Source organism: Aythya ferina, assembly GCF_964211825.1.
Source record: "Aythya ferina genome assembly, chromosome: 10".
In the NCBI taxonomy this organism is placed as follows: domain Eukaryota; kingdom Metazoa; phylum Chordata; class Aves; order Anseriformes; family Anatidae; genus Aythya; species Aythya ferina.
In genome coordinates this window covers 2,011,665-2,033,802 of record NC_140306.1, presented here as the reverse complement: position 1 = coordinate 2,033,802, position 22,138 = coordinate 2,011,665, and the positions used below count along the sequence as shown (strand labels likewise).

The 22,138-nt window shown below is 45.7% G+C and overlaps 1 protein-coding gene across 1 annotated transcript in view; it reads right to left on the bottom strand.

Moving 5' to 3' along the window:
- LOC311441871 (uncharacterized protein) overlaps window positions 1-21,702 on the bottom strand; it is a 78,355-nt gene extending 56,653 nt beyond the window's left edge. Inside the window, exon 1 of the mRNA XM_084530446.1 lies at window positions 21,412-21,702. The gene's annotated coding sequence lies outside the window, so the exon portion shown is untranslated. The remainder of the gene's footprint in view (window positions 1-21,411) is intronic.
- Between the last annotated feature and the right edge of the window lie 436 nt (window positions 21,703-22,138).

The window sequence follows — 22,138 nt, the reverse complement described above, 5'->3', positions numbered from 1 at the left end:
TCAGGAGAGAGTCTGTTAATTCTTCTGTTGTTACGGGGTGTGTAATACACAGCGTAATGCTCTTCATCATACCAGCTTTCATTATTAAAAATATTAACACTTCCTGTTTATTTAATCCTTCTCCTCTTCAAAGTACGTTTCAGACATTAGCTTGTTGTTTTAATGACTTGGGATATTTCACGTGTCTCTCTGCTAGGCGAAGCTGAGGAGTGGGCTTCACTCAGCGCAGCCAAGAGCATTTACAAAAGGCTTTGGCACCTGGTGAGGCTGCCTTAGCCCCAGCCCCAGCAGGGCTTTCCGTCCCCTCTCTAAAGCTGTGTGTGGGTACCCATGGCACAGGGACGTGCTGGGGACTCCACCCAGATTTCAGCAAATGAGCACAGTTTGGAGTAAGGAAACAGCACTGACAAGGCCACGGGGCAGCTCGCTCTGTGCCACAGTGTGGGGATGCTCCCCGAGCACCAGGAACCTGCCAGAGAAGTTTTCTTTTAGGTCTAATTTAGACATGGATGGCATAAAAACATTTAAGAGCTGTAAAAAAAATAAAGAAATAAATAAAAAAGGTCACCTGCATGACATCACCAGCATAAAGCGACCCGGTTATATTACATCAGGTTTATGGGCCTGATCCATTGAAAAATTGCACAATTTGGCCTGGTGGATAACAAGGAGAAGGCTTTTTCAAGCTTGCTGAGATGTTAGAAGATGTGAAGATGTGAGAGCTTGCGTCAAACTATGGCCCTCACAATAGAATGAGTGCGTGTGTTTTAGGGACCGGACTCAAACATGCAGTTTGATGAAATACAAAGCTTTCTTCCAGGCAAGCCTTTCGAATAGAAAAGAGGACTATTATGAAGTTGAAATCTAATTACTCGTGTTCTCAGATGCTCTCAAGCCACAGACCCCGTCGCACACTCACTGTGGTGCAGGTGATGCCCCCTGGTGCAGGGACCAAGCTCACTGGTGTTGGACATTGGCATCACCAGGGCATCAGGTCAGGACTGTGCCTGTAGCTGAGCCCTTCATCAGCTCCCCCAGACCAGGCTCTCCTTACAGGATGGTCTTTAAGCAGGTGGCACCTTTGGCACCTTCTGTTTGCGTTGACTTAGCATACCACCACCAGAGCTCCCGGGCATTTCTCCCCGTCTCAGTCTGAGTCTGACTGCAGATCAGCTTCAAACAGAATAATTTTCAGGTTTCTTTCACATAAATGATCTGCTGAAAGAGCATTTTAGCAATTCAACTGAAATTTCAGTGTGCTAATTTCTCCCCGGTGCAGAGGCGTCAGTATTATCAGCACAGGACATCAGGGAGCCTCCTGCTTGTTTACCTTCCTCCAAGTCCAACACACCAAAAGGTTTCAGCTGGCTTCTGTCAAGGAGAATTTGAGTCCCAAACAGTTTTACTCCCCTGCAAATAGCTTTTCTGAATGGAAAATAAAATAAAATCAGGCACTTCTAACACACAATCGTTTAAGACCATCCACTTTCCTCATTGTTCCCAGCACTGAAGGCACTGGCAGCAGCGAGCCAAGGGAAAACCCTGTGCAACTGCATCCTGCATCCCCTAACTGCCCAGGGCATGCCCTTTCCCCAGCTTCTCTGAAAGCAGGTGTGGAAAACAAAAGGTATTTCTCTACCAAATGTGTTTCTACATAGCTTCCATTCTCTGGGCTTTTAAAGAGGAACATTTATATTTCTTCCAAATGTCTTCCTATTCCAATGTCATCAGGTAACTTAAAAAAAATAAAATCAACTGTTTTCTTTTTCTTTTTTTTTTTTTTTTTCTATCCCTGCAAAGACAGAAGGAAGTGAAATATCTAGAAGAAAAAAATGCTTTTGGATGGGGCAAAAGCATTTTGGAAAGAAAACTCCTTCAAAACCATTATTTTAGGTACAGCAACCAAAGAAAACTGTACGAGCAGCCACGAGCCCAGCTGGTATCAGCAGGTTGCCTCGGAGGTCCAAGAAGCCCAGGGGATGAAACGTCCATGGGGTTGCAGCACAGCTGCCACTGCACAGATGCAGCATCTCTTAGGCTTTTCCTCCCAGCACCCACTGAGAACTTCTTGCAGAGTCAGTTCAGACAAAAGCCCTGGTTCGTTTCCCTTATCCCTCACCCCATTGATCTTCCCAAGGGCAGTGTTTGTGCCGTTAGCAGAACTCCCCGGCAATCATTTTACAGCCTCCCAGCGGCCGCAGGTTTGCGCCTTCTCAAGGTCTCCGACTTGCTGCCTCGCTCATCTCACACTTCCCTCACCGAGCAGCAGGAATAAATGAGCAGACCTTCGTGTTCAGTGCTCAAACCCTGCTTTTACAATCAAAGAACCCCAAAAACTCCTTGCTCATCTTAAGTAGTTGCTAGTGAGGTTTCGCGTCAGTGCTTGCGCCAAGGGATTCAGGCACACGGAAAATCATCACTGTTTTGACAGCTCCCAAACCCTACATTTCCCTTATTTTTGTAATTGTTGGTTTGCCAAAGACTTTAGAAGACCTCATTCAGTCTATAACACCTGCCTGGGAATTACTTTGAAGCCGTTAGAGACCAGGCATGCAAATATGAGCAGTCTGGTGTGGACCGATCCTACAACTCGGAATAGAATTATCTAATATCTGTATCTTTTTAATACAAAATACTCGTACAGATTGAAACCCATATGTCAATATTTACTCAAGCTATTCTCTTTTCTATCACATCCTTTACGGACGAGGTCCTCACACGATTGCCTCCATGAGCTACCTGCAGGCTGCTTGCCACACCGACTGCCAGCTGAGCTTGGAGGCTTCCCCAAGGTGCTGCCCGGGGCCTCAGGGCAGCTGAAGGTCCCTTCCCTGCTGGCTCCACCTCTGACTTCAGCGATTTCAGATCCAGCCTCAGCCTCCTGAGCATGCATCACCAGGCTTTACTCTGACCTTCACACCAGGCTGAGCGCCCCACCAGGCTGAGGTTTCTTTCTGCCTGTAAAGCAGCTCTGCAACCACCAGGAACCCTCAGCACTTCCACCAATTTCCCCTGGTACATTTTTTTCCCACTGCAGCTCTTTACATACCTGAAGCCTGCTATAACCACTAGGAAAACGTGCACTAATGAACTGAGGACTTCGACCAACTCATCATTCCTTCATCCTCTCTGCGTGGCAGTATTTACACTACAAAAACACCACGAGGATAAGTTGTCTTCAAAAAAAAATTAGCAAAAAATCCACACCTGCAGCTGTATAACTAATAATAACAATTTAATACGGCACTGCCACTTTGCAAGGTGCACCCACAGACTGCTTTGTTCCAACACAGCTCTGCCATCACCGCCCCTGCCCGCAGAAGGCAGCGGTGCTGAACCTCAAGCAGTGCTGGGCGCTGCCCTCCTCCCCCAGCATCCACGGTAATGGCTCCAAACAAGAGAACATTGAAAAACACTTTGCCAGATTCTCAGCTTTCATCTTTTCTGAGCTTTTCATAAAATTGGTAAAATACTTTCTTTCAATTATTCAACATAACTCAAGGCCAAGCTTTCCCTAATGAGAGTGACCATTTAAAGAATACTTTTGCACAGCCGTTCGCTGCACACACCAGGGGTTTTTCTGGGCATCCAGGCTGCAGGGACTATCCCAAAACCTGCCTTGGAGCCTCAGAATGAAAATAATCAGTTATGACCTTCAGCAGCAGCAGCCCTCTGATTATCCCTAGATTACAGTATCTTGGATACTCATGGATACTCATGGTACCTGTTTGCTTTTCATTCTGCTTATTTTAACTATTCCAATCAGGCTTGACTGTAGGATATTGGAAGATTCACAAAATAATGACAAAATTAACAGTGTATGATCAAAAGCCTAAAATGCAAGCCATATCCTTGAGCTATGGTGGAAGGCAGCTACAAAAGGGAACAGACATTTAACTATCCTGCAATTAATTCACCTCCTCAGACCTGTCGGTAACCAGGAGTAAGCTCCCGTTGAACACTAAAGATCATTTTGGATGAGATGAGGCTGCTGTGCCACCTCAGCCCAGGCTGATACTGAAGATGCAGGCTGCAGAGCAGATCAGGAGGTTCATCTGAAGTCTGCTTATGGGCAGCTGGGATGCGGAGCTGTTTCCTTCCACCCTTTGGGATCTGTTCCTGGGTGGCAGTCCTTTTCCACCACAAAACTGCAATCAGAATAAGACCAATTTTTTTTTTTTTTTTTTGAAAAGCTTTATCAACACTTTTTTGCTTCATAATTTTACCAAGGTATTCCTGGACTGTGATTACATTTTTGGCACCAATACAATACCACTAACACAGATATAATCATATTTAGGCCTCTGTAAACTGCCATAATGAACTACTACTGCTATGAAATGAAAAACATCAAACTCGTAAAAAGCCATTCTATTCATCATGGGTGCTTTAGTATCTATTGCTACCATCTCCCACTAAAATTAACCGAAGCCAGACCTCAGCAATATAGGACAAACACCAACCATGTGAGAAATTAGATCATGAAGTAAAATTTTGCTTCAATGAGCCATGAGTAAATAATGAGATTCGGTGTCTTCAGATCAGACCACTGCTGGCAGAGCTACAGAGAGATCTTCAGCTGGAAAACCTCTCCCTGTTTCACGTTTTGATGAGGTTTTATTCTGCTCATGCACACTGCTCCTTGGTATAGTCTCGGTAAGAAACATATGGGAAAATACTCCCAAATCCCTCCCATACTGACAAGAAGCATCTCCAGAAGCAACCACGAGCCAAGAAGTAGCTCCTGGACATCCTCTCCCTTCCTACAGGACAGAAACCTCCCCAGAAATAAAGATTGGGATGGAAAGTGCATCTGGTTAAGGAGCTGGGGCTGTTCCTGGGGGTGGCTTTCGTTCAGAGCAAGGTGCAGGCTGGAAGAGGGGCTTGGGGATGAGGAATGCTCCAGGTCACACTCCCAGCCCGGGTTTCCCTCCAGGTGTTTGGTGCAGACGCAGGGCAGCCAGCTCTGGCTGTCTGGGGAGGATGAGCCAGCACTTTGCTCTGCTCCGCCGCACAACATGGAACATGTGCCAGAGCTCCCTCACCAACACGGATACTGGCCTGAAAATGTGCCAGCTGCTCCTCCCCTGCTTGGTGTTTGCATTCGCAGGCCTTTGGAGAAAAAAGTTAAATATATGTATTAGCATATCCAGAAACGTTATTTTAATGAAAGTGAAGATTCTCGTATGAAGGTATGAGCCCAGCTGCCAAAATAAGCATAACTACCAACATTACCAGGAAACAAAATCCAGCAACACTTCAAGGCTTCCCGGGCTTCAGTTAGCAAACACGTTTTACAGTTGATCATTCACCACAAAAGGCCACTTACGGTTCCTGTAAGTAACGCTGCAGCACTCTAACAAGCACGCTGAACGACCTCGGGTCTCTAATTTCTCCATTAGTTATACAAGCGGAGACCTCAGAATGAATGAAAGGACCCCAGATTTTGAAGTAAGATTATTTTGACTTGATTGTGACCTGCTTTGAAATCCTGCAGCTGCATTATCTTTTCTGAGCTTTTCAAGCAAGTTCTAAATGTCAGAAACCTTGGATATGGATGTTAAAAAGCTAAGACAGAAAGTGAAAGGAGTTTACCAATTTAACTCTCCTGTGAAAATCCTCCCTTTCAGCGAACAAAAGGGGCATCACTGGGATCTTTTGTTCCATTTGTGAGCCTGTAAATGTTTTTCCTCTTTTTTTAATTTAAAAAATGAACACCAAAATAGTTAGAACTATGTTTAAACTATGATTTATTACTCTTTCTTCTCTGCAGGGTCGCTATAGGCTACAGAATTGTATTTATTTCTGGGTGAGAAGCACTGTGGGATTTCCCTTCCATTTTTTGAGAAACCCCTGGGGTTATAGTGCCTTTGTTTGCCAGCCATGCAATAGCAGAGAGACCTCTAGAAACCGCTGTCGTGGCGAGCAGCTACTGCTCTGAGCAAGTGCCTGTCTATTGAGCTCTGCCGTGGATTCTTCTTCCCAGTGTACCTTGGTTTAACATCAGGTGTTGAAGCATAAAACACTATTTAAATAATATAATTTCAAGAGCAAGCAAAGAACATTGCATTTATCTTCACTAACCTTGAATATGCCTGTCCCATCTAATGAAAAAAAGTGATTGAGGGGACTTATTTTAGCTTGCTGCCCCAAGGCCCCCATAAAAACTGAATGGTAATTTAATTAGTTTCCTTTCTGGTGATTAACCAGGAATTTCTAATCATTTAATTTGAGTGCATCTTGATTCATTAAGTATCTGTTTCCATATTTTTTTATGAGGTTATTAAATAATCCTGCCCAGGTAACCACGGTCATCGGTATGCAGACCTGACGAGTGTTTCGCATGAATCAAATGGGAAATATGCATGATGTGACCTGGCTTTTACAAACCTGTTCAGGAATCACCTGACTAGATGACAAATTAGCAGCTAATTTATTCTGACAGAACTCGCAAACCATGAGTCAGATCCTGAGATGAGGAAAATCAGATCTTGGATAGCGATTTTTACCCCGTGCAAACCCGGGCCCTGCTTGCTGCCACGTGGTGCAGTCAGAGGCAGGCAGGGCACGGCCACCACTGGCACCCAACCAGCAGCCAGGAACGATGCAACAAAACAGAAGGGTTTGGGTTGGAAGAGGCCTTAAGGACCATCTAATACCAAACAACTGCCTACAGCTGGTTTTTCCTTCCAAGCACAGCACAGGCTGGAGTTCAATGGAGGCGACTGGGGACAAGACAGCACGGGTGGGAGCTCGTGTCCAAGGGACATTGCTCCTGACCAAAGCAAATAATTCAGTTTTTGATATATCCTTCCCCCCCACCCCGGTAGAACGGAGGCAGTAACTGCTAGCCGAGCTCATAAAAGATGATTAAATAAATCTATTAAAGTGCTATGAAGACTTAGAGTGCTATATACTTAACTTTTTATTTATATTTCAAGCATATTATAAAGACTGTGCATGCTCTCCAGGCACCCATACAAAAAGGAAACTTACAATCCGTTAAAATGTTGCTTAGCAGCATAATGTAATAAGAAAAGTTAAATTATCAGCCAGCGAACACTGCAGCAAAATATATTTCAAAGGCTCCACCCAAAACTTTCCCCTTGCAGCTCTAGCAAGTAACACGAATGAAAGGCATGTTGGAGGCATGAAGGTCATCTTTTCCTTTATCATGTAATTGAAAATAGACAGAAGATGCCAGTATCCCTAGCAGACAAAAGATACCAAACCAGACTTTTGAGCAAGCTTCAGCAGCACAAACACTGCGATGTATTTATAGGCGCTCTGCCAGAGCAGTAGGGTAGGGTTTGGTTTGGTTCCTTGTGCAAGAAGGAGAAAAGAAACAACATCCAGCAGCTGAACGGTGCCTCTGTTCTGTTCTGTTTATTTAGATAAGATGGATATAAGAATCCCTGATCATCCCGAAGGGACTCCAGGGACAAAGCCTGAATACAGCAGGACTCCCCCCAGCACATTGTGCCCCGCACCCCAAAACCCAGGGGCTGCTGCTGGTTGGCAGGGGCTTGGCAGCGGACTGACAAAATCTTTCCACTGTGACAGGTTTGGAACAACGATGGGTTTGGGTCCCTGCTGACTTCACACCTTGCCAGCACAGCCCCACACCCCCACAGGACCCCACTGCCTCCACAGAGGCAGTACAGGATCGCACAGGCTGAATTTGTCACCCTTAAAATAATTAATCAAGTCCTCTGCCTGAAATTACATCAAAAGCAGTGGAGCAACTCAAGGAGAAAGGTGACAGTCTTCCACCAATAGATCATAAAGTGTTTTCATTTTATTGAAACACGGTTTCCTAAATCAAGGTTTCCTTCCCCAGCGCTGGAAACCCAAGACAAATCTGCATGAGGCATGAAAAGCAAGCTGACAACAAACAAGAAATGCATCCTCCTGCTACAGCCTGATGTAGAGCCCGAACTGCCAGCATAATTTGCCTTAAAAAACTCGTTCTGTAATTTTATTACTTGCCATGGCGAGGAACGAGGGTTCTATTATTTCTAAAGAAATCTTTTTAATTATATTGAATGCTTTTCAGAGGATAAAGTAAAGGTGTTAGAATTCTAATTGTGCGTCAAGGAAGAAATGTCACGATAGTGAAGATGTATCGGGTGATACTCGGTAGAACAATGCGACGGTGGGAACATGAAGGAAAGCCTGCCATTATTCAATGTAAGCTGAGATAGTTCATCATCCTGCTGGACGGCAGAAAGATTGCTGGTTTGAATTTTCAAGCAAGATCCCGTCTATCCTTTCTGCAGCGTGTCACTTTGTAGGAAGGGAGCCACAAGTTATTATCGTTGGCTCTGCAAATGAAGTTAAAAACGAGCACAAATCCAACCCAATTCCCAAAGCCTGCAAGCTATCAGCCAGATCTTCACGGAGCAGCCGTGAGGACTGGCACAGCGCACGAGTGGCAGCCACCGCTTACAGCTCACACCCTGCAGAGTGATGACTAAGCAAGGAAGTAATAGCTGCAGGTTTACGAAAATCACCTTATCCATTGAATTCAGTGCCGAGCCAGCTGTTCTCACTGCCTGGCTCAAAATACAACAAACAATGAGACCCCCTGAGGGGCAGCAGGCCCAGCCTCCAGGCAGGCAGGATACCGTGGCAGTCTTTGGAGCACAAGAAACCAGAAGCTGTATGATATGAGACACACAGGCTTTGGTCCCAGAGATGATTTGTGGCACCAACAGGACCAGGACACACGCTGAGCTTAATGGCCAAGTGCATTTGCTGTGTGCACACCTGAATGTTGGTGGCTTAGGACTGAGGGCTGTAGGAGGAAGGGATCACGGAGGTATGGTTATTACTGCTGGGAAAGAAAAACCTGAGCCCTGGGACTGCCGTATGACTGCAAGGAGGTGAGCAGGCTGTCCTCAGGCTAGAGGAATGCTCTCTGCTCTGTGGACACCACAATAGAAGCTCAAAGTCAGTTCAGACGTTCCCCCAAGGGGGATCAATCCCTACCTGCAGAGACTTTTCCTTAGCCACTGTATCACTGCTGCACGAGTGCTTACCATAAAGCAACCGAATGTGGAAACTACTTAAAGTGTGGGTGGAAAAGAACATTATATAGGTCCTGCTGTGCTGAGGCACCATTTCCTTTGCTTTTCTTTCCACACACAGCAAACAGCTTTGCGCATAGCATGCCCACAAGCTGCACGCAGAGATGCTGCCTACCCAAGGAGCAGGATTTCCGCGTGCATCTAACAGCAGCGTCTCCTGTGGAGCTCCTGCTGAAGCACATGGCTGGGCTCAGGCCAGGGGAACGAGCCTCTAGGAAACAGCACTGCCATAAATGCTGTTTGAGAAAACCACAGAATTAAGTTAGATGAGAATACAGCGGCAGGAGATGAAGATGAGAACGAAATTACAGTAGAGGCGCATTGTGCCAAAGCCCATAAATCCCTTTTGGGTCATAGTCCACTTGCTGTTACCATATGCACATTACTAGAATACGCATGAGAAAACGCAACAAAAAGATTAAAATGTTCAATCATTTGCAAATGCTCCCCAGATAAATATGAGTATGTGTTGGAAGAGCAGCTCTAATACAAAACACTTCGCCACGGTCTAATCTTTCAGGAAGCACAGAATGAATTACGTGGATGAATGCAGGCAGGGGTTTATCTGCCTACAAGTGCATCCCCATCAGCAGCCCGTGCAGAATCCTGTCCCAGCCCGTGTCGCATGGGAGTGGAGTCCACACGGGGTGAGTGATTCACTCAAGGAGGCTCGGGGGCACAGCCCACCCCAAAAACCACAGCCAACACCAACCTTTAAGGTATGCCTCAGGCTCTCCTCAACCACCCAGTCACACTACGGGACACGCAGGTCTCTGCACAGCCCCAGGACGGCAGTGAGATGCCACGTCACTGCAGGCAGCCTGAGCAAAAAATTAAACCTGTCAGCAGCAGCTCGTTTGGTTTTTCATCCAAGCTGGGCTGCGGGATTTTTTGGACAACGCTGTGCCTCTGCCCAGGCTCAGCCGCATCACAGCGTTACAGACAGCAATCTGAACTGATATAAAAAGTGTTGGATAGCACTCCGTGAAATTCCCCATTAGCTGTCTAATGAAAAAATGTGGGTGCAGTTAAACGCCAGCGTTACCAAAAGCTAATTTAATATGAAGAGAAAAAAAAACATCAGTGCTAGCTGAAAAGTTTCTTCAGATAATTCTGCAGCGAAAGCCGCCTGCAGTGCCACGAGTGAAAAATTTCAAACTCTATTAGCTCATTTCATGTCCATTGATTTTTGTTTTACCAGTTGGAAAATAACCATCCTGCGCCTCTGCTCACCACCTCTCAAATCACCTCGGCTTGCTGGACATACCCCAGGAAAGGAATTTGCTTTGTTTGTACTTCTATGAACCGCTGCTAGTTTTTCCTGAAATTTTATTGCTCTGTAAATGAGGATCCCATGCCGAAAGCTTGGCTTTATTTTTACGATGACAGAACTGAATGGCAGTGGCAATAAAGCCAACAGCAAGGCACTCACCCTCTCATTTTCTATACAGAAACAATTTCTTTTTTAAAAGCTTTTCTTACTGAAAACTTCACTGATCAGACAATTGTATTTACTAATTTCCTGAGAAATGGAACTTGTTTATTTGAGACTGATTTCTTGAACAACCAGAAGCTGCACTCACACATCTCTTTGAGTATTTTCTGCATTTTTCTTAACAGTGCAGAAAAGCTCAGCCCCGGGGCGGGGGGGACAGCCAGACCCAGCAGGGACAGAGAACACACAGGGGGTGCTCCCAAAAATGACAGAAAGCCACAAGCTGCCACCGATGCCCCACACTGCAGCCAGTGGCACTGCCCTTTGACAGAGCACTCCAGTTCCAGACATGATAAACTGGTGGAAAACCAATAGAGGAAGCAGATGCTGGAGGCTGGTTTTGGCAGCTCCCCCATAACCTCACACCATCACCACCAAGCATCTCTCAGCATCCCCATTAGAGCTTAAACCAGGTGGCCCTGACAAAGGGCTGTGGTATTGCAGGGAAAAGAACAAACACGTAGGAATGAGCACTTGTAACGTGACATTACACATGTATTCACTTAGCTCTCAGCCTATGTGCACACAGACAAGTTTTCCTGCAATCCCAAGGACCAGAAGCCAAACGTCCGTGTGCCATCAGCATCTCCTCCCAGCCTGCGGGCACGTGGAGTGGCAGATCAGGGTATGGCAGCCCCAGGACAACAGGATTTTAGCCACTTGGTTCTCCCCTTTACATTAACATAACACTACAGCACCTACTTATTAAGAAAGATATATAAAAACTTTCAATTAAAATCCACCACACCAAAAGGTCACTGCCCTCCACTTGTTTTTCTCTCACCCCCCAGGAGAGGAACGGGAGTGGCAAGGCAACGAACAAAATTAAAAACTCTTAAAATTTACATCAGCATAACCTCTTAATGGTGACTGCCAGCACACAAAAATAATTGCTTTACAGACAAACCCTCAAAGGGACCCTTAGGAGGAGCAGCCAGCAGTGTGCCTGCTACAACACCACGAAGTCACCTTACAGCATCTTTCACCCTGGCTTGAGGAAAGCTTGTGATGAAATCTGGAAGCATCATCTCTATGTTAAGGGAGGCAGTGAACTTCAATTATTTAGTCCACAGCTGTTTAATCATAGATGCCTTTTTTCAGGCAGGTTTTAGGACATTTGACAGGTCCATGGCCACCCCCTGACAGCCAGGGGGACGCACAGGACCCGAGGAGCCCCAGCACCATGCGGCTGGACCCACACCCAGACTGCAGGGCACAAGGTTTGGGGCAGCCCGACTCACCTGCACTCCGGGGAAATGAATGGAAACAACAACATGCAATGTAATGGATTTAAAAGCTGATAGCTTTTATTTGTCCCTGAACATCCACTCTCTGCCCTGCTGAATTTGGTGGTATATTCCGCGCAAAATTATTGCTTGAAAACCTCTTTTCAGCCATGGGCAAGGTTTTCACAGCCCCTTACTGGATATCACTTGTGTGTCATACAAGGCAGTAAAATAAATCTTCACTCTACAGCATCAGCAGTTACTTCATTCTTCATTTTTTTCCCCTAAAATGTCTTAGTGGCACTTTCCCAAAATCTTTTTCTATCTACTAAAGTCATAGATCTGCTTTCTAGGGAAATGTGAAGCCAAGCTATACCTTACTGGGAATTTCCCCCTCCTGCTTCAGCATCTATTTCAGCATCCAGAGGCCCCCCTTGTTTCTCACACCCCACGACCTCGGCTATGGGCACAGCAGGAGCAGGAACAAGGGGGGCAATCCTCCCTGCTGTGGGACAAATCCCATCAGCTTCCAGTAGCCACATCCAGCGAGCGTTTGCTGTATCCATACTCCAACCTGCACCAATTAGGTGTCCTAATCAAACCTGAGGTCAGGCACCAAAACCCAGAAACATCCTGGAATGGAACAAAATTCAATTATCTACCATGCAAGGAAAAAATAAAAACGGCTGGAGGATGAGCGTGTTTCCTAGCAGATCATGCAGGTGACAAGGGGAGGACGGGGCTGGCTGCAGGTCCCAGCACTGTGCCCACACAACGCCAGGAGCCGTCGCTTCCACTTGGTGGGTTGGGATTTGGGGCCACTGGAGCTTTTCTCCTCAAAGTTCCTCCCTCACAGTAACCCTCTCGGAGGTATAGTTATGCTGCTGAAATGTCACTTTGAACAAGCTGGTACTATACCAGAATCCTAAACGACCTTGGCCAGCTTAAAGGCTCCTCTGGCGTGATTTGCAGGTTATTCGTCTTTTGTCCAGGTGCATGCAAGTATCACTGAGTCATGTACCCTGAGCAGATGGAAAGTATCTCATATTTATGACCTGCCATCTTCCTTTTTTTTTTTTTTTTCCCTAGAATTCATTTTTCATTAAATCACTTTGAAAAAAAATCTTTGAATTAACTGAACTTCATTCAAGGAGGAAAGATAACCTATAATGGACAGTTTGTAAGAAAACTCTGACAGGGCTGACTGTCTGTGTTCAGCCAATTAGCAAGCTGACACTCCTGCTAATAAACAATACATGACAGCCAAAGAGTGAAAAAAATACCCAGGGCAGATGTCTCATTACCACTTTTGTCAAATTAGCTTCCCTTATCCCTGCTTCCTCGTATGGGGCAGCATCTCCTCGCTGTCTCACTTTGTGTGCTGAACTGCTACACACTGTTTATAACCAAAAGTATTTAAAAAAAAAAAAAAAAATCACACAAAGGTCACAGAGAAGGTACATCAGCAAAAAGGGAAATACAGCAGGGACTGCAGCCCCCCTGGGGCACACGGCCAAGAGTTTGCTTATTGCTTCCCCAGCCCTGAGAAAGCAAGCTCTGCTCACAGCTGCAGGGGCTGGGTAAACTCCTGACCCCACTGCCACCAGGACAGGGTTTTTCTCCAGCCATGACCAACCGAGACACACCGGTGCTTGAGCCCCAGCGGACAGGACGGGAGGTGCTAGGAAGGCACCACCATCAGCTTTACTGCCCCCAGACCACTGGGAATTCAGTGCTCCTCTCTTTCTGGGGAAATTTCCCAGAATTAGACAAGGTCATTTGTGCAGTTTCTTACCTACTGCACATCTTTCCCTCAACGTAAAGCATTGGGTGAAACCCAAGGAAATGATATCGCAGAGGTTTCTGTACAATCCAAACTCCGTGGTCAACCAAACACTTTTTAAGGCTTAGTCCTGAAAGATGCCAAAGTCCTCCCAAGCTGAAAAACTGTACCAGCAGGTACATTACACAGCACACTGAGATAAAAACACAAAGTTTCTATAAGGTGACACGCTGGGCGTTGTAAGACTCCATTTCCATGTTCATTTCTGTAATGAAAGGAGCGGCCAGCTTGAACGATTCCTCTCCTCACGCTGGTACGAAGCACGAGTGAGACTTTGCAAATTACAAATGAAAATATAATACTTGAGAGCAGAAAAAAATCAAATTGTGGTGGGTACTTTGTCAAAAGATTTATAGGTTTGGAGTGTTTCAGATGTTTAAGTGCATGCAAAGTGCACTTGATGTGAACTTCAATTGACTCCAAATAGCTGTAAGCACAGCACAAACCCCGATTGTTCTCAGACTGCTGGGGAAAGCCCTCCTGCACAAGAATGTATATTTATATTAAAAAATAAAACACCAACTGGGAACCACCAACAGAAATCTATATTCCTGAAACCATGAGAAATCAGTTCAGAGGAGACTGGTTTTGCTGAGCCCAGAGAGCTTATGGGAGCGCTGGGCAGTGCAGCAGATACATTTCAGTTCTGGCTACTGCATATACTAAATTATACTTTTCCATCTGAAAAATGAAAATAAAATTAAAGAAAATCAAACCTTTATGGAGAAAAGTCACCAACACCGACAAAAAAAAACAACACATATTGCTAAAACAACATTGCCTATACAAAGTCAGGGAAACTCATGAGGTAATACCAGAAATAAAATCACTTCAGTCTCAAAGGTGTTTTAATTGCACAACCACATATGACTTTCTTCATTATTTCCCACTCAGTGAATAAGATGAAAGGGTAGAATTGAGGCTATTCAGGCAACCTGAATTCTGACATTTAGAGAGATGTTGAACCCCTCGAATCAGGAAACAATACATAACGTGGATAATACATGCACAAATTACACATGGGGATAGGCAGAGATATTGACAGTGCTTCTTGCTATACTGTATACACAGAAAGGCCAAATTTGGCCTTTGACAGCACAGATCAGGTCTTTAACCTAACTGACATTGGCAGAAAGGGGCCAGAGGAATGAATTTAGTCCTAAATATTTTCCCTGATGGCTTCACACACCCGCTGAAACCCTGCTATTTATATGCATGAATGATTTATTTCTCTATTACCAGTTACCTCCTTTGATTAAATATATTAGTGCCTTTTAAGTTATTTCAAAGCTACAATCATTTGAAAATTAAATGATCCTTTGAGTACCCTTCGGGAACTGTACACTAAACTGACATTTCCATAATGCAAAAAAATTGCAGTTGTGCTCATTTTATTTAATTAAACTGTATTCTTTATCAACTAAACTAAATGGGAGAATATTAACCTTATTTTTCTATATTTCTGGAAAAATAAAATACAATACCGGAGGCTCTGCATTGTCATGGTTAAACCCCAACAGCTGACACCTTAAAGCGTCACAATATGCCCATTGTAATTTTATTCAGCTTCAGCAAAGATCCTAAAATAAAAGAACACTTCCATCTCATACCCTGTTAATGATCGATCAAGTCCAAGTAGGAAACATTTTAAGCTTTACCAATTTTTCTCCCTTTAAGCTTTGCTAAAGGCCTGAATTCCAATGGCACATTTCATGTGCTAAGTTTTCTGCCTCTGTGGAGCCCAAGCAACAATGCCAGCACCGCTTTTGAAGAGCACACAAAAATACTTCTGTCCTGAAAGAAAGGAATGAAGTTACAAAAAAGGGAAAGATAAAAGAAATCTCAAGTCCCAAATCTGCAGAATCCCCTCTATCCTGGCCTATTCTTTCAGGCTAAACCTCATTTTGCAAATCAAAGGACCAGCTGCTAAACTTTCCTTTAAAAAAAAGGAGGTAGGTGGTGAATGCGAGGCTAGGGAAGTCCCAGGGACACTGGCCCTGCCATCAATCAGTCGCTGCAGAAGGACAAGTGCCTCCCCTCCTGCGGATGGACGTGGAGCTCCCTGGGCGCTGATGCTGTGTGCTTGGCTCCTGGTTTTGGTCCTGGCAAAGCAGCCCTGAGCTCAGCTCCCCAGCCTGGCACCATGGCTGTGCCCACGGGGCTGCTTCCAGCTGCACGCAGAGCATCACTGGTGTCCGGCTCAGCGGCAGAGCCTGAATCTTGTAGGAGGCATCTCTGCTGCCAGACCTTCAGCTTTTCCATGAGACCTTGGCCCAGCCTCAGCAGTTTGCAGCACCACAGAATTACCACGTGCTCGTTACTTATGTCCACCACAGAGCAAAACAACCACCTGCAGTCACTGGCACATAAACAAGCGTCCCTGAATGCTGGTGATACGCTCAGAAGTAAATGCATAAAAGAACACACACCCAAGCCTGCGTACAAGCACATATAGGACAGAGAAATCTGCACATCTGGTCACAACAGGCAGCTCACAGCTGAGATGTGCTTGTCGTGGAGCACAGACCTGCACAGCCCGCAGTGCATCAAGAGCCAGCTGTGGTCAGTGGTTAGAGAAAGCAGGGCGCACCCCTTCACATGGAGCTGGAGGTTAATGGGAAAGGGCACATCAGAGAAAAAAATAAAAAATACAAAATATTTAGATCAGATTTCACATGAAAGCCTGAGGAGTAGATTAAAAATAATCCCCCAAACACATTCGGCTTACAGTAGTGCCCACCAGCATGCTCTCCCACGTGAAAAGAAATTCAGATTTTATTTGTAATTATATCTCCATGTTTCATTTCTTTGTCATCTAAGCAACTGCTGCTTTGTAAAACTTACTCTGGGCAATTATCTCAAGCAGAGAATCACACAATTTATTTCCCCTAAAGAGTTTTTGGCTGTGAGCACCTCCGAGCCGCGCGGCACCGGCAGGGCTCAGCCCTGTGCAGTCACCACCAGCACTGCCCGAGGCCGTCACAACTTCCCAGCAGGAGTGCTTTAAGTAAAGCGAACATGTCACTTTTTCTATCAAATCACCACATGCATTACACCTGATAAAAACCTCTGCTTTCCATCTCAAAATAACAGGTGTTGCCGTGATAAAAGTCAAGACAGGAGTGCTAAAGCCTTTCACATGCTTTCCTCCAATTTCCACAGCAGCAGAGCTCTGACAGAGGGCTTCTGACTGCTCAATTTGATGGCCAGGCAAACTTATAAAAGCTGAAGCGCCGAGTTTCCCAGGGGAAGACATAATGAAATAAATGCACTCATGAATATGTATGGCAGGAGGCGGCCATCTGTTCTCCACCAGCATCTTTTCTTAAAACAAGCTTCAAATATTTCTGCAGAGAAGTCGTATCTTTATTTCCATATACAAAATTAGACCTTGAGTTTTCACCACCTCTGGTCATTACGTGCTATTGTTATGGAAATGTGCTTCCCCGCCCCAGGATAACGGAGCGGTAAGGTAGTCCTGCAGGGTTCAGGTGGAGATTTCAGCGTGTCTACACAACTTTACAGCGTTGTCAGCCAGAGCACGCATTGCACAGTGTAAATAAACCCGCTGGGTCCTCCTGCAGAGGAGCAGGAGCCCACTTCATGCTGCCCTCACTCGTGTCCTACAGACACCTCAGGGCCGTGCTGGGAGCGAGCATCCCCCGGCCTTCCAGGCCTCACTGAGGAGGAGGATGATGAAGAGTTGCCCCCATGGCTGTGGCCTTGCAGGCCTCTGTGTGGGGTGAGGAGGCCCTGGCACAGCACAAGGCCGGGTTTTGCATTCACAGGAGGGCCCAGGCCCACTTAAAATGTCCTCTGCTGAACTCCGCAGGAGCCCTGAACCGACGCTGCGGGCCTGTTTGAGCCTTGCAGCCTGTAACCTGAAGTATCCCCCTTCCATTTTGGTGTGCTGAATGTGTGTGTGTATGTGTATGTGACAAGCATCCATTAAGAAGTTATTTCAGAACAGACCCAAATGAAAAGATGTGGTGATAAAAGCATTAAAACCAAATATTACCTAACTGGTTTGTTTAGGAAAAATCTAACCTTGGAGAAGTGAAAACCAACCAAACAAAAAACCACTTGGCTAAAGGTCTTAATTCCACTAAAGTGAATTAAGAGCTTCTGGTCACGAAAATAAATAAATAAAAGGCCAGAACAGGACTTCCTGACCAGCCCTTTTCAGGGAATGGCACGAGAGCAGCTTTGGCACACGAGCACACATGCGGCTGTTTCAGGCATAGCCGAACCCTCCCCTTGTAGCCCCCACACCGCTCCCTGTGCGGGGACACCTGAGCCACCACCAGGGCCATGTCCCAGCGCTGGTTGCTGGTCGTTGACCCGAGACAGCACAGCTAGTTAGAGGCACCATCTCCCTAATTACACACAACATTAGCCCCCACACTGTCAGCACCGGGCGGTCGCATTCCCCTGATAGCAGGGTTTGCTCACACGCAACTCGAAGCAGGGAAGAGCCCGTTTGCCATAGCCATGCCAAGCAGCTGGTGTCTGAGTCCTGTGCACCACAACCTGCACCACACTGCAAGCAGCCTGCACGAGGGAAACCTGTATTGCCACGGGCAGCTTGCAGTATGCACACTATTCCATGTCCCCATCAGCTCCATGCATTGGGAAACCACGCAGGATGGTTTGCTAGAGCAGCTCTGCAAGGCTTTCCATCCCACATGCATTTGTGATTGGAGGTAGAAGAAAAGGTCAGGGTGGTTTCTGGGTTTGATTTCCTAGATAAATTTCTGCAGCTGATCTTAAACGTGGCGCCCTGGCCAAGTTACATATCACAGCTTTTCCCCTTGCAAGCAGAATTAGGGCATTCTGCTCAACCTGCTCATCCACTGCCATTCAAAGGTGCAGATCACCGAATTTGCATAATAACTATCTACAACTAATTATCCACATTTGTTCATGGAAACAGCCACTTTCTGCAGGGCCTAAAATTAACATAAACTGTGCATAAGAATCAAGAAAACACCAATTTATCTTATTAATGGTGGCAAGGAGTTTACGCAGTAATTAGCGGTATATTACTTTGAAAATGCCATTAAAGTGCTCCGAGGACCAGTTCACTTGGAGACCTTGAAGCATTTTTCAGGACACTGCAGACCAGCACCGAAGTAGAAGGAAATCAGGAGCTGCCAGAGCAAACTGTGCCGAGCAGGCGGCGCAGGGAGCAGCAGTGCTGGCCACGTGGGCTCGGCACAGCAGCCACACGCTGTGCAGACACTGCAAAGCCACGGGAACAACGCCGGTGCAGAAGTTGTTTAACAGGGACAGTTTGAGATAAGAGAGATAAAATAGCTGCTTTACAAAAACAAAAAGCCACACACCATAATTTAAGTGTGTGCAAGCGAGCTTGGCAGGTATCCTGTTCATAGAAAATTGGCAATATGATTCGTTTTCTGCCGTTTTTATGTATTTCTGGGCATATTTCTATCAAGGTGTACAATGGAGGCCCTGCCTGCCAATGATCTTAAAAGCCTTGACGTTAATCACAGCACTGTGATTTTACTACCAGCTGCTTAGCAAGCATCTGCTTGCAAGCCTTCCCCTACTAGACACTGTTGTGGAGCACTTCCCATAATATTCATTGATGCTTAATTTCTTCCAGCAGCAGGTGGTACAATTTCTGTATCTGCAAACTATAAGCACATTCAAACTGAGACTTCTCTGGCTATTATACAACTGCAAAGTGTTATCATTCCTAGACATATTTTTTAACATCGTCACTAAAACCTGAAGTAGGAACTAGTTTTTAAGAAAAAGATGTTCCCCTGAACATTTAATGCCATTTTCACTCTGGAAAGAGATTACAATAAAACATACCTGGCCCCTAAAATAGAACCATTTGCTCTAGTTTTCCCTATACTCCAGAGACACCTTCCTTCATTTTCCTTAATGTCATTGACAAAGGCACCCAGGCTATGTGGGTGCTCAGCTCTTAGAGGACAAATTCCTCGCGCAGCTTTGAAACTTCCAGCCTACGTGTAAGAATTCAAGTGAAACGTCATTGTCCTCCTGCTCCTGGTGTCCCAGGGTTTGAACACCAGATTTCTGACACCAGAGCGAGTTCTGGGATAAACTGGGGGTTGGTTTTACTCAAGTGGGGTGCAGCTTTGCTTTATAAATAACAGAACAGGGCTCCATTGCTCCGCACCAGCAGACAGAAGTCAGAGATGTAAACGTGGGGAGCAAACAGCTCTGTCACGAGCCTATTTGGTCTCTGCCTCATTCTCACGCCCCAAGCCTGTCTTGCTTCAAGAACAACTGCAAGAATACAAAGAACAAATGATGAACAGATTGCAATAAACAGGGCCTTTTTATTTAAAAGACCCCAAACATTTCCTTCATACTTGTACAGAGAACAGAAATGTTAAAAAAAAAAAAAAAAACAACCACAGAACTGAAGAACCCTAACCCACAATTACTCATTTGCTGGTTTTCCATGTAAGTAGACAGTACTATTTAATTGCAGTAGTCCATTTTCAAACAACCACTCAAGTCTTGCAACTCATTTTCACAGGAAATAGGCCCACGGCTCGTCCCCTTCTCGTATTGATTTTGAACGCGATGATTTCTCTAGTAAAGACATTAGAGCATGGGATCTGGTTCACATAAACTGTTTGACTATAAATCTTTATTTCGTGGCAGAGTGATGAATTTAACAATTCCTCTTTGTCAACCATTTCATTAATTTCTTTGTAAAGAAATTTCTGTTTTTCAGGCATGCTTTGAGGAACTGATTCTGCCTTAGTAATCCTGGAAAAAAAAAAAAAAAAAAAAAAAGAGGTGTAGTTTAATGGTTAGGTGGTAAATCTAGGTGCTGTGCATGTTTTTGTGCTCCATTCTCCCAGGATCAATTTGAACCTTACAGAAATATGGGGGGAGGGATCAATAATAATAAGCACATAATAAATACACCTTCTACAGCACATCGGGTGAGGTTCTCAACACACAGCCATCCCATGCAGCTACCAATTACATTGCAAAACCTGTATCATCTGCTCTCCATCACACATTTCCACGTCAATAAAGTAGCGGGTCATAAATAAGTAATAGTGCACGATGGCCAGAAGCGTCCCTGCTTTTCTGATTCACTAGAATTATTGTCCCGACCACGTGAGGCCATAACATGCCAGCTTCGCTCTTGCCTACATACCCACTACCTTCCTCCTCTTCCTGAACACCGTGACCCCTAGCAGCACCCCCACAGCACCCCCACCCTGGCACACACACTGCAAGGAGCACAATTCAGAGCCACGCTTCTGCTGGGTGCTCCCGCAGCACGCACAGGTCATACCCACACCCCACAGCATCACCCTCCTCCGTGCTACACTGCTGACCTGCCCAAACGAGGCAAACAGAGCAACAGCTACTGAGTTTTAATGAAAAAAATGAGAAAAATAGCTTTTTAAAATGCAAACCAGGCATCTCTCCCATTCTTCCTGGGCAGTGTTTTAATAGGGAAGGGTGGTCACGCAGAAAGCCTGGTTCGGGGCTGGCTGAACACTGCAGATTAGAGGAACGCAACCATTTTTCACAGATGGCCAAATGCTTCTTGCAAATAATGTTTTTTAGCCACAAGGTTGATTTTGATCTTGAAGACCGAAGAAACATCAAAGAGAAGTACTTGTGGGTATACGCTAGTGCTCTTCGAACAAGCACGGGCTCATGAATACCAGTTCATAAATATTTTACTTAAATATTGTAACATCTCAGCACAGACCACAGACATGTTTTCACCTTATCTCTGCCCTCATCACCTCACCACACAGCGCCGCAGAGACTCACCACCCCAATGGGTGCACCCAACAAAAAGCCATCAGTGGTCACCATCAGGAAGGCTGAAGGACAGCCTCAGCCCAAGCCCCTGCTTCAGGGCTGGATGGATATCACTGGGTAGTTGGTTGGTTGGTGCCTTTTGCATCCATCAGCTGGTACCCAACCCTTCATCACACACCTGACCTCTTCCCACTTCATTTTCAGCCCCCAGAAGGGCGAGGTCTTGTTACCAGCTGCCCCAAAGAGGAGACTCAGGACCTTCTCCCAAATACCTGCCCAACGCCGCTGACGCTGCTGGGTCACAAGTGCTGAGGACCTGGGAAGCTGACGGGTGGCAAACACTCCTTGGGCTCCAGCACCCCCAGGCCAAAGCTGAAGTTCATTGAAGTGCTTCAGGTCGTTTCTCACCTGGAAGTCAGTGCCTCGTTTCCCAGCCCACCTGCAGTTTTGCTGCTGAGTTAAGGCTGGGCTGCGCAATCCCATTTATAGGCTGGCTGTGATTCTGTGACGGTGAAGGGCTTTTAGAGGCAGCTCTGTCTGTGAGGAACAACAAAACACTTCCAGCTGAAATTATCAGTAGCCCAGGATGAAACCCAACGGTGGTTACTGGAAATAGCTATTATCACTTAAAGTCATTTCACAGCCAAGTGTGCAGCAAAAAAGAGAACCTGAAAGAGTGCTTCCTGAA